Source organism: Anopheles merus, chromosome 3R (genome assembly GCF_017562075.2).
Source record: "Anopheles merus strain MAF chromosome 3R, AmerM5.1, whole genome shotgun sequence".
NCBI lineage: Eukaryota > Metazoa > Arthropoda > Insecta > Diptera > Culicidae > Anopheles > Anopheles merus.
In genome coordinates, this window is record NC_054084.1 from 19,483,467 (window position 1) to 19,496,709 (window position 13,243).

The following is a 13,243-nucleotide window of genomic DNA, read 5'->3' on the forward strand; positions in this document are numbered from 1 at the left end:
CCGGAGTCGGCTGGAATCGGTCGGAGTCGAACAGAGTCGGAGTTGACTTGAGTCGGGTCTGCACGCGTTTGAGAACTAGTTTTGAGTGCTTGATAAGCTAGTGATAATGAGATAATGAGTTAGTGCACGAGCAAAGCGAAAGAGGAAAAACACAACACGACATGAAATGCCTGACAACAAACAAAATGTTTCGGCCGTCTTCGGACGACTCTGACTACGTCTAATTCCCGATCCATACGACTCTGGGCGACTCCGGCCTACTCCGGCTGACTCCGGACGATTTCCTACTACTCCGACTCCAGACGACTTCGGTCGACTCCGGATGGCTCCATAAACCTTTTTTGAGGCTTACTCAAAAATGTTAAGGTGCTGCAGATAGATATCAGTTATCTGCAGATAGAACCTACAGTTGAACAATGTTTAAAAGCAGCAAAACATTGTTTTTTGGGTTCGAAAATGGTGTAAGGTAAATCAGCTTCTTTGACAAATTAATAAATTTGCAATTAAGATACTCAAATCTCTACATCTAGAGGAAATCTATACATTGCTATATACTTGTTGAGTGGTTTTTATTATTTCATTTAATAAAAATAACTCTTTTATACGGTTTTATAAACTTTTTTTGTTTCAATAGTTTTTTTACAGGATGTCTCACATGAGACTAGAACAGGGGTCTCCAAACTACGGCCCACGGGCCGCATGTGGCCCTCGGGAGCCTATTATGCGGCCCTTGGCGGCTTTGTTAGGGTTAAAAGAAATAGTTAATTATTGTGACTATTTTTAAAGAAAATGTAATTGTTGCTATTCAGAGACGTAGACCAAGCTTAAATATTAGAAAGCTATAGATAGCTATAGTTTTGTATATCATGTTAGTATTTTCCAATAAAGACGAAATTTAAACGTTCGCATTAGTTACAGACGACGGAAAGATGGCCCTCAACACCATTATATGTGAAGCAATGTGGCCCGCGAACTGAAAAGTTTGGAGACCCCTGGACAAAAACGACATTGAATATAAATACAATTGAATTCCAGTCAATTGCATTACATTCATTAGTTTTAAATTGATATAAACGACGGAATCTGCATCGCTGTAGTGTAAAGCGTTCAAGTAGGGGTCTCAACACATATTTATTAAAACTAACGAGCTTGAAACCTTCTTCCAAAAATTTATTTAATTTTGTACCTCCGCCTAAATATACGATCATAACCACGTTCCCAATTCCACAATCAATAGTCACAATCTTAATCCAACAATCTTCAACACGCTTTTGCAAGAAAGGAACGTGCACCTTTCAAAAAACCGTGCGAAATCCTTCCCTCAGAATCATCTTCCTCCATCCGTTCAGATTTCAGCGATCAGCAACATAAAAAACACACACACACACAACATTGCCCTCTTGGCTCCAGCCAGATAAAAAGCCTTGGCCTGCACAGCCCACCACCACGGCTGTTGTCCATGTATGCAGCCGCGTCTTGTTTGTGGCCATAATCGGCATACAGCGGCATTTACTACACTGGCCACGGGGCCACCTTCCACCCAGCCACCCGAAAGCGTTAGCCTGTCATAAAGCGTTCCCGTGGAAGAGAAGATGACAAAACTGCACACGGACGAAAGGAAGAACTGAATCGCCATTGGAAAAGAGTTGAGTAATTTGACAGAAAATTAAACATATTTCGCCCCCGGTGGAAGGACACGAGGCGATAAGGGACGGCGATGTGCAATAAAAGGAAAAGTGTGTCATTGAGCAGACACTACTACCAAGGTAAGAGAGTGCTGGCAGTTGTGTGTCGACAAATTTAATGCGAATGATTTTATTGTTTATTAATTGAAGAACTTCTTCTTCTTTTTTTTTTTTTTTTTTTTTGGCTCAACAACCGATGACGGTCAAGGCCTGCCAACACACTTGTGGGGTTGGCTTTCAGTGACTTATTGATTTCCCCCCATAGCAGGATAGTCAGTCCTACATATGGCGGCACGGTCTATTTGGGATTTGAACCCATGATGGGCATGTTGTTAAGTCGTACGAGTTGACGACTGTACAATGAGACCGGCTCATTGAAGAACAGTCCCAACAAAACAAGTGATTGTTTAAGGGAAAAAAGAAAACAATAAAGAAAAAATATAATATTAAATAAACAAAACTTAACATTAACTATTTATCTGCGAACTTGCTTACCTTCTGTATGTGTCCCTTATCTTCGCTGCACCATCTCCGGTTGTTCCCTCTGTCGAATGGATAGTGCACGAGCGCACAAATATAGACCCTCATTTGAACGCCATTTTAACGCCACACCACGCTCTTGCAGCAGCTAGCTACTACCCACGTGCTCCGGCAGTACTTGCGAACGTTGCGAACCAATCTAAACAGCCGGCATTAGCGAAGTGTCCGGGTGCAAACACGATGCACAATCGTGTTGCAACGATTTAAGCAGCAAAACGGAAAAAAACGACCCACAAAAACTACACCCCTCTCCCAGTTCCGTGCTGAGACAGAGAGAGAGCAGGGGAGGGCAGCCAAAACACCGAAACCGCACAAACGTAAACAAATCGCTGTCAAATCAACACGCACTCACAGCCCACTACGATCGGGGGGAGAAGAGTCGTGTTATTGTGCTACTAAAACGCACACACGCTCTCATTGCGATCGAAATCCATCTGTCATCACGCAGATCAGCTCGTGTGAGAATGTGTGTGTGCTTGTCTGTCAGTGTGTTTTATCAGTCGTTTCAAGTACAATTTACGCCAATTGTGCAACGGTTTTGGTTAGCCAAAGCGCACCACAGGCACAGGGCGGGAGGGGGCAAGCCAAACCCCACGGAAACGGATCTTCTCGCCCTACAGCAGCGCCACATTAAACCATGTTTGTTGTGCTATAAATAAACAGCTGCCACACTGCCGCCTTTGCCACCACCACCACCGCCGGATTTGGCACTTGTGAGGAGTGATCGGGAGACAAAGAAGCACAGCAAGCGGTCCTCCCACACGGTGGGCATTAGAGATCGCGCATCACACCACAGCCAAGAAGAACAGGACGCATCATCATCCCGTTGTCGTTTCAAGGCACGACGATCGTTTTTGAAATTAAAAATACAGAGAGTACACACACGTCACATCATATATGAGGGAAAAAACACGCAACTCACGCAAACATCTATTTAAGCTATCTTGTAAGTTTGATCGATTTTGATGTGTGTATTTTTTCTATCTTCTTGTTTCTCTAATGCAGCAGAATGCGAGAAAATCGCTCTTCACACACTGACACACCGTACACACACACACAAGGGATGGACACCGCCGTTGTGTCGCCAGCTTGCATCCGGAGAGACCAGCCGCCCGCCGATAATGACTGATAAAAGATCCGGTTTGCAGCATCCCACAGCCTGCTGCAGGTTGTCTTGTTGTCCACACACACACACACACACACACACACACATGCACACACACGCCACCCGGTTGTACCGTTATGCACCAGAATGCAGCAAAACCAACGCGCACACACACACACACAGTCACACGAAATGGAAAGAAGTGGTTTGCACACGCGGTTTTTATTAGCTGCACACCACAAGATCACACACACAATCCGTCCACTCCGGTTGGTTGGTGGCCAGGAGGAAAGCTTCTTCAGTACTGAGAGCAACAACAGCAGCAACAAAACCGCGTCGTCGTCGTCGTCGTCCACACGTCGTAGAAAGCAACGGGCGAGCAGAGAGAGAGAGAGACAGAGAGAACGCAACGTGAACGCGGGTATGGGTCACCGGCATACTTTGTCGCACGTTTGCATGCACACACATGTAAGCGCTAGGGAACGGTTTTTTATTTGTGTGTGCGAATTACACAGTGACAGAGTGCCGAAGAAGAATGCGTGACGCGCGGGTAATAGAACAGCGCGCGCGCTCGCCTGCGAGATCGCAGCAAGCCACCACCACACAATGTAGGCAGCAAACACGCACACACACACTCACGTGCAGATCAATGCTGCCAGTGTGTCGATCCCTAGCCAGCTGTGTGTTGCTGCCCCCCCCCCCCCTTCTACACCACACAGAACAGAACGAAGCGTTTCGCGGCGATCGGCATTGTGGTTGTGTGTCGCAAGATGACAGCTTTTTTTTCGCGTGTGTGTCACTGTGTCTGCGAATGGGTATTGGCGCGGCACTTGTTGTTGCGCGCATTAGTGTTAACACCCAAACAAACAAACAAAAAAAACAATTGCAGCACAAATTATTGAATGTTGATGCTCTGGTTTTAGGTTGATTTGTTGAGCGGTTGCACAGAAAATAATCCTAAAACACGCATACACACATACACAAACACGCAAAACAGACACCACAACGGGGTGCGTACAAGAAGAACGTGTACCACCTAATGCAGCAAATTGAGTTGTGTACTGCGAATGTGTGATGTACCGAGTAGATGGAACGGACGGCGTGTGTGTTATCAGCGCCGAATATTCTCTGTCCTTCTGTCTGGCTGCTCACACACTCGCACACAGCCGCGCTCGCGCACGCTGATCTGATAAACTTTCACTCACTCACCCTTGTGCTTGTGATCGATATACGCGCTCGTCCGAGATTTACACACGCTTTTTTTTTTGTTGCTAAAACAGTACGCACACGCAAATCCGGTATGTAAAAGGTGTACAATAACTTTGGAGCGCTAGAGCGCAGAAGATTCGAACGCAGCACAGGATTTACCGACGGCGGCAGCACCAGCCATGCAGCAGCCACCAGTAACAACACAAAACACGCAACTTAACGCCGAAGTGCCGCGCACGCCGAAGCAGACCCCCTAAGCGTAAATCACGGATCGCACCGGTGCGCATTACAGGGTGTGCCGGCAGGGTATATGCGTTTTCATTAGATTTGAGAACTTTTTTATATTATCGTTTATATTTTATATCTAAATGTTTTAGTTGTTACTTCAATGGTATCGATTCGTTGTGAAATAGGAAATACTTGAAAAATTATTGTTTTTCAATTGATTTATAATATCAAATATGTGTTGGCACGAGCAATTATAGAATTTATAATTAACTCATATTTAAGCATAAATTAATCAATTCATAATTAATTGGAGATAAGCACAATTTTCGATAAAAAAAAATCTACAGCTTAGGACCCCCTTGGAGGGTTGAAAAGTGTGCGAGCTACCCTGTACGCTAAACCAGCTCGGCCAGCTACACCACCACTACGTGCGTGCGTATGTGAAGTGGTTTTTGGGGGGATGGTTTCAGTGAACGGCTCTGTATATTTGTATGTGTGTGTGAGGGTAAGTTGGACCCTTCGCTCGTACATGCAGATGGTGCCCCAAAGTATAACCGTGCCAGTTACAGTGTGCGGAACAAGAGTGGGTACACAGTCATGTTGCGGGTAAAGAATATTTTATCGGTAGATGGGTGTTTTTTCTTGTCATTATTCGGAGGCGTTCCCTTTTCCTTCGTGTTCGGTTCAAATATGTATTGCTTGTGTTGAAATCTTATGAATAATTTATTAATTATTTTATATTTTGAGCAAAAAGTATTCTAATGAAAATTTATATTATAGCTTTTATATTTATAAAAATAACAATCAACAGCAATATTCATTCTGCTTGATTGCTTTATAATAATAAAAAAATCCTAAAAAAGTTATTGCATCTTCTTATTGATCGTTACTCGTTATAGTAAACTTGTCTGTAACTACTTCAACACTCTTTTCGCTCCTTTTTGCATTTAGTCAATGTTTGCATAGTTCTATGATTTGAAAACAAAAATCATGACACATAACAAGAAATTTAGACTTCTTTTGTAATTTAGGATAGAAAACGTTAGTGGGTATGTTAACTCTAATATTTACTCAATATTATTTATCTGATAAATTTGAACCTAAATGTAAGAAATCGGTTGATGAAACAGAAAAAAGCGTGGCAATTTTTAATCTACTTATACATGTGATTCAAATTCCTTAGATAACAATATTATTACATTACAATATTTTCATGTATTCATAACTTTCTACGGATCCTTTAGTGCTAAAATAGGAAACATTTAAATACTACCAATACTGGCGTTATGAAAGAAATACATTAATCCCATACTCATATCTTATCATCATCGAAAAATAAATCATCAGAAAACCAAATAACATGGAGGAATGTTATGCATTCGTTTAAATGAGGCTAATTTTAAAGGGCTAATACGATCATTAACAAACACGTGGAACATAGAAAACAATTGAAAGCAGCTGGTTAACATTTTGATAAACAAATTAGCATCAATTTTAAGTCCGAATTTGCTTATTGAATTTTAGTTGCCGGGCAACTATTGAATGTATGTCTTATAGTTAGCAGGTATTTTTTTCGATACAAGTAAAACAGGAATTTTTCTCAAGTGGTCTAGAGATTTTGGCAACCGAGTTCTCTAGAATAACGTATACATTCGATTGGAAGTGTCAGCTTAATAAGGAAGTACCTAACCAACTAAAAAGAATGCTTAATAACAGGAAGTTCAAAATGTATAATGTACGGCTCATAATCTATAAGATTCGTATTTGTTATTGTATAGTTTGACATTTTGTGCTTCATATTTGACCCATCAAAATTTTGATTAAATTGAACAAAAATTACTTACGATTCAGGTCCCTTCACAAATACAGTTGTGCTAAGTTTCGTCGATACACACGAAACAACATATCAATTTAATTTTTCACTGTACACCATATCCCTTACTAAACGCATTAGACACCATTTGCGCTGCACCTTAACAACGCGGTAGGATGTTCGCAGGATTTAAGCATAACTGAACAGTGCAATAACACGATGGATGTGCGAAAGAGTATGACGCGATCACAAACCGAAGATCGCGTTTTGGCTGCATGCTACGTTCAATCTTGAATGCACACATTTTCATTAAGGCCAGCCCGTGGAGCGTGTTTTGCGTGCAGGTTCGATTGAAACTCACCCCGTCAATGGGTCAATGAATTTAACAGCAGGAAAACATCAAAGGGCTACCAGCAGCGAAGAGGGATCCCATGTACCGTGCAAACGACGATTGAAGGTAAAGGTTGCAATGGGGCTGCAATTGTTGGCCTCAGATCACCGCCGCGCCAGATCGTTTTGCGCAATCGCAGATAAGCACAAATGATACGCTTGGTGCATAAATGCATCTATGATACTTATAATGATGCTAATAACAATGTCGATCCGAACTGGGGATGGTCTCCCGCCTCGTGGCAAGGGACGCTGTATGGGTCAGTGGGTTGCACATGCCACCCCGTGCCGTGCATACTACCTTCGATGCACTTTGCATTTGTAATTGACCCGCAGCAGTACGTCGGTCGGAGGGTTTGGGTTTGCAGGGTGCGGGTGGTATGCAGTTCGATGAGGCGAAGAGGGTGGGGAAGCGATATCTCATGCAAAACACAATGTTTGTGCAGTATCTGTTTGGGTGTTTTTCGTGTGCGGTTTGCATCGTGTGCTTATTGTGCTGCATTGTTTGAGTGACGCCAACTGCATTTGGGATGCACACATCCCGGTTCGAGGGGGAGCAGTGCATCGCGTGCTGCGCTTTGGCTGCGTGTGTGGAGAAACAAACCGGACTGCATCCTGCACGGAATACAAATTTTTAGACGATCTTAAATAATGGCACGACGGGATTGTGGTAGCATTTGGTGGAGGTTACGTTTAGACCCTTGGTATGGATCAATGTTGTTTTGTTTGCCTTCAGTGGGGCCAGTTGAAAGACGGCAAGTTGGAAGATTTCAAATGTGGCAACATTGTAGCATAAGGCAAACAGGCTATTAACTTTCGATATTGATTTTGTTTATCGTGTTATTGCCTTTGTATTTGTTAGCTTTATATTCGATGCTTCTTGGAGTGGTTGTTATAATTACAACTTTATGAGAAAAAAATCCTTAACTGAAGGAACATTTCCTACACGTTGAATTATTGCGTGCTCCACGGAAGAAATAATTAACTATTCCACACTGAAGCTTACATTACTCACGGTCACTCCAGGCATACTTACTTATCCGGCGCTACAACCGCTTTGTCGTCTTGTTCATGCCGCAGGAGTATCTGAAACCGCTCACGGTCTCGTTCCTTCGTTTTCTAGTTCGTTATGACGGACGCCTCCATGCCATCTTGCCACCTCAATGTGGACCTACCACGCCTGCTCTGTCCTTGTGGACGGCGTAAAAAGATTCCAGGTATACATTAGTAAATAAAACTGAGGGTGTCGTTTTGGACTATAAACATCATAACTTATTTTCTTTTCAGTGTATCTTAATTTAAAAATAAATAACATCTTTTATTGTAAAGGTTTTCAAACAAGGTGTTTAAAAAAACGGGATGGTTAGTCGGGATTGTCAATCATAATAAATCGATACGTTCGCAAATTGCATCGATTTCCTGACCTCACGTCGTACAGCTTGCATACAGTCAGGCGTAAAAGTAAAGCGACATCTATTGGCACCTTCAACATACATTGATTTACATATCATCCACTAAGAGCGCTAGCGTCGCCTAATATTGCAGTTCACTTAGCTCCTCCCACTTCATAGGAACAGCGATAGCACTATGTAAAAATTTATTAATACACCAAAATTTTAGCAACTAAGAACAATTTATATTGTAAACCATTACATGTTGTATATAAAAGCATTTCGTTTGTATAAGTTAATCGCGGAACATGTCGTATAATTAATTACTCTTTTACTGTTTTCTTCAGAGTTGCTAACACTGCCCAAAAAATTACTCTTACTCAACTGTAACTAGTAAAATTGCAGTTTGACCTACATTTTATAAATATTTTCTGTTGAACAGGCCTTTTCGTAATAAATATAGCCTTTGATTCCCGCTTGATGCTGTTTTATTCATCCAAGTCATATGCAAATGGGTGGAGCTTGTCGGCCATTTTCCCACTACCATCATTGTTCTGATGTGAGCGGTTCCAGCAACAGGGTAGTAAGATGAGCCTAACAAAAGCTTACTAAGAGATACTCACAGATGGCGCATACTAATTTCGAACATGTCCTCCGTTTCGATAAGTATTAGGGAAATGATATCAAAAAGGACAGAATAAAAAAAAATCAGTTTTTGAGTTTTTTTTTATTTTTTATTATATCATCACCAAAACGAGATAATTTTTGTCATGATGTCATACCAATGTTTTAAGAAGCGTATGACCGAGAGAAATTCTAATAGTAGTTTTTGTTATAATTTAAATTTTTTTAAGTTTTTTTTAGCTAAATTGATACACACGATAGTTAAAAAGAAGAAATAATACAGAGCTATATATTATTACGAATTCATACGACAAAATTTGTTGTTTGATTATTTAAGTATACCATCTATGAATGTGTTATTAATATAGAACTATGTTTCGCTTCATATTTAATAAAATGAAAAAATGTGAAATGTTTAATGTCTTTACCCTTTTTGAAAACTCTTGATAACAATCACCTCATGATAACACGTAAAATTATGCAATTATCTGCTATGTTGCTTTTAATTTTCCAATTGCGTAGTTAAAAAAGCAAACAATTTTTGTTTAAATCTAACAAAACGAAGAAAAAAAAGGAAGCAAAAATTACTTCATTCCAATTCCACCAAACCCCCATCCAATTCTTACTGGACCTGAAGCCCCACTTTGTGCATCTCCCCTTTCAAAAATAGGCAAAAAAAAACCTTCTCTTCTCGCAATCGGATTTACGAATCTACCGTCCAGAATGGTTTTCGGCTCCCATTTTCGTTAAGTGATTGGATTTCGAGGGGAGCAGCAAAGCATCTGCTTTACTGCCTCCTCCTTGTTGCTAAACCCCTCTCGCTTATCAAGCAAAAAACAAGAGGAAAAAAAGACCGGAAACCGCGGCACGTGGGTCTAGGACACTACAAAAGCGAACCAATTGTTTGTTTGTGCCGTTTCGTACTACTACAACGAGCTATCCCGTCTGCATTCCAAACACAGCGTCGTGGAATGCGATATTTGCGCAACGATATAAAAGTGTCCTCCATTTCTCACACCCCCGGAGTGTGTGTGTGTGGGACTAACCGGAACCTTTTACTTCGTTAGTGTAGAAGGGGTGGCGGGACCGAATGTGGGGTAACATCGAGCTGGAGCCACCGAAAGGCTCCACTCTGCTACGAATGAACGAACTAATATCCGAAATAACACATTGCGCACACACACATACACACACACACACACACACACACACACACACACACACACACACACACACACACACACACACACACACACAAACGGCAAACCCGGGTGCAACTCAATTCGAGGATATAAATGACCTCTATTATTGGAATTTATCTTAATGGAAAATGGACCATCGTTTCTAGACGCTCGCTGGATCGTTCTTTTCCTTCCCCCGAAACTTCCCGTTCGCTCGTTGCTTTTGCCCTTCCGTTCCGCACACACACAGACATGGGGTAATAAATTTTATTGGTTTTCTTGTTATTAGATTTTTTCTTCCAGTCGCAACGATGGATGGACACGGGTTTGGGTGTATCCTTTTCTTTTGGGTTGCCTCCATTTTTCTCCACTATTAGTATGGCTGTGTATGTAAGTGAGTGTTTGGTTGATTTTGGCTTTGATTATTGGTTGCTTTCATTTTGAGCACAAATGTGCTAATCTATTTGAGTTTTTTGCCTCTTTTTTTTCTTTTGCTGATTTGATGCTCGAGTGGTTTGGTGGTTAAACTGGAAACGATTATGTGATTAATGGTTGAGTTATATGTTGTCGTTGTGAAACGAAAATACACAGAATGCGTTAAAAACTAACGCTTCTTCTGAAAGAAATAAAATAGAAACATTTATCTTTTAAATACGCTCAGAAAATGTAAAATAAAATACATATGAATCCTTTTTTTTAAATAACAAATTCATCTCATCCATCTTCAGGAGCTGTTGCGTACTCAACATCAAAACCAAGTTCTGAGTCGTTTGTGCGTCTAGAATGATTCTTTTTATCGTTTCTTTTTCCCCCCTTTTTGCCAGTAAAAGCTTCATTCAATTGCTTCGCTTCATCAAATCCTTACACCCGTGTGTGTGTGTGTGAGTGTGTGTTTTATTTCTCCCATTTAGTTGAAGTATTTATCTTTTGCTTGCATCTGATTGCAATCTGTTAGAAAGGGTATTTACGAGCTGCCAGCATGTGCGATTAAGCCGGCCGCCACTCCCATTTGCCGAAACCATTCAACGGTGGCAAGCAACGGTTTTGCTGGGTTGCAATTTTTCTTCAACTATTCAATTTCCTTTCCCACCTCTGGCTTCTTGGTGCAAAGTGCAAAAACGGTTCCTCCTGGCCCTCGCCTGGCCTCAATCTGCATGAAAGACGCACGAAAGGTGCACAAGCTGGAGAAGGAACGAAAAAAAAAAACAACATGTTTGCACCGGTTGCATCGAATCTTATTCCCCGTAATACCATCCCGATGTGCATCTAATATTCCGATTGATCCCGTACCTTGGAGATGACATTTTTATTTGTTATTTATTTGCCGTCCCTTGCGCCCGGGTGTAGTGCAGCACGAGCTTTACAGCGGCTTTCGGGCTCTGCTGTGTATACGTCTACACAGTTAACCGATGAAATGCATTTAAATGCGTCTCAAGTGCAGATGGACATCAAATAGATATGATTCCGACATGCCCGGGTTGTAGTTTTTCGGGGGTTTGGGAAATCTTTTTTTTCCATTTGTAAAGACTTTGAGTGACGGGGGTGGGGGGTAGGGGGGGTTGTGGAGTTGTGTAGGGAACGGGGGAGGTGTAATAAGAAGAAATTATTCATTCCCCGGCGCGGTGTGCCGTACTTTCTTGCTGGTAATGGAAGTCTGATAAGTATGTTGGAAATGTTGTTTGCCGGAATTATGGCTTGATTCATGGTTTTGTGGAATTTGTTTGTTTTTGCATCGCTGTTTGTGTGTGTATCGGTATGGTTTAGCGGCAGCTTGATTAAATATTCGGTTTGTAGATGTGATAAAAGACGGAATTGTGAAAGATTGTGATATCTTGAAGCAAAAATACACATTTTTGAATCAATACCAAGATAAAAATACACTTTCGGCAGGCACGACGATCTGTTGATGACATTTTTGTAGCCCGTAGTAGTAGCAATTTTGATATGGATATAATTACTTTTGAAATTATGTAGGAGCTGTGAGGCAATCCTTGTACAGTTTGTGAATAATTCAAAAATAATTAATGTTTGAAATAAATGAACAAGTGAATAATTCATGAATTTGTTTGATCCAAAGAAAAAAAATGTAAAAAAAAGGTGTATGCTTCATTTGAACGCAAAGAAATAGTTAATAACGATGAATATTTGTTTGGAAAACATTTAACTAACTACTATATTCAACAAGAGATTTAACTACAGACTTATTCTTCTTTGGCACAATAACTGTGACCAGTCAAGGCCTGCCTGTACTGCCAGTGGGCTTGGCTTTCAGTGACTTATTGATTTACCCCAGGATAGTCAGTCCTACGCAAGGAAGCACGGTCCATTTGGGACTTCAACCCATGACGGGCATGTTGTTAACTCGTACGAGTGAACTACTGTACCCTCGAGACCGGCAACTACAAACTACTGCTGGGGAAAATCGCCTGTTTGCTATAGTAAAAATTGTGAAACAGGCAACTAAATTTCTAAATCCTAAACCAAATCTAAGCATTGTATCTAAGCCGGCGCATTGATACCAATCGAACTAGACGTCAGACTCAAATAAACGCAAGACAAACAGCAGCTCGTCTCAACCCTGTCAAATTCCATACATTTTGCATGTTCAATGTCCTGTTCGTTTGGTGCCAGAGCGCCGGGTAAGCATTGAAAAATATAAAGCTGGAAAATGTATCGCCTGTTAAATTTTGTTTATCCTTCTTAATTAGGCTTTAGGTAGTAATATACATTTTTTATGAAATGTATTGAACGTTTCTAATTTAAATATGTTTTCCCTAATACATGTGTATTGAATATCTACTTAAGATAATGCTTAAATCAGATTGAGCTAAACGGTTTCAATGCATAATGTATAGTGTTGAAAACCTTGAAGATCGTTGCCGATTTTCATTTTAGACCAGCATGGAGCTTATTCTATAATTCCTACCCCGAATGAATGAATGAATACTATGGCTTCTGATTTATGTAAGAAATATTATTTTTATTAATTTTGAATCTATCAAAAATGCTGATCAGTCATTTTAATCAAGAATTATATTTATTATTAAAAATATGCAGGAATTTGCAGCAATAAAACA

General features: G+C 40.9%; 1 protein-coding gene across 4 annotated transcripts in view; it reads right to left on the bottom strand.

Moving 5' to 3' along the window:
• The window catches only part of LOC121595242 (cGMP-dependent protein kinase, isozyme 2 forms cD4/T1/T3A/T3B), a 128,115-nt gene extending 123,346 nt beyond the window's left edge, over positions 1 to 4,769 (bottom strand). For 2 of the 4 annotated variants that reach the window (XM_041919047.1, XM_041919048.1), the window contains exon 1: positions 4,540 to 4,742. The gene's annotated coding sequence lies outside the window, so the exon portion shown is untranslated. Of the gene's footprint in view, positions 1 to 3,463; positions 3,629 to 4,539 lie in introns of those variants that run through there. The other 2 variants (XM_041919050.1, XM_041919049.1) reach the window with 2 other exon arrangements.
• Positions 4,770 to 13,243: the final 8,474 nt, after the last annotated feature.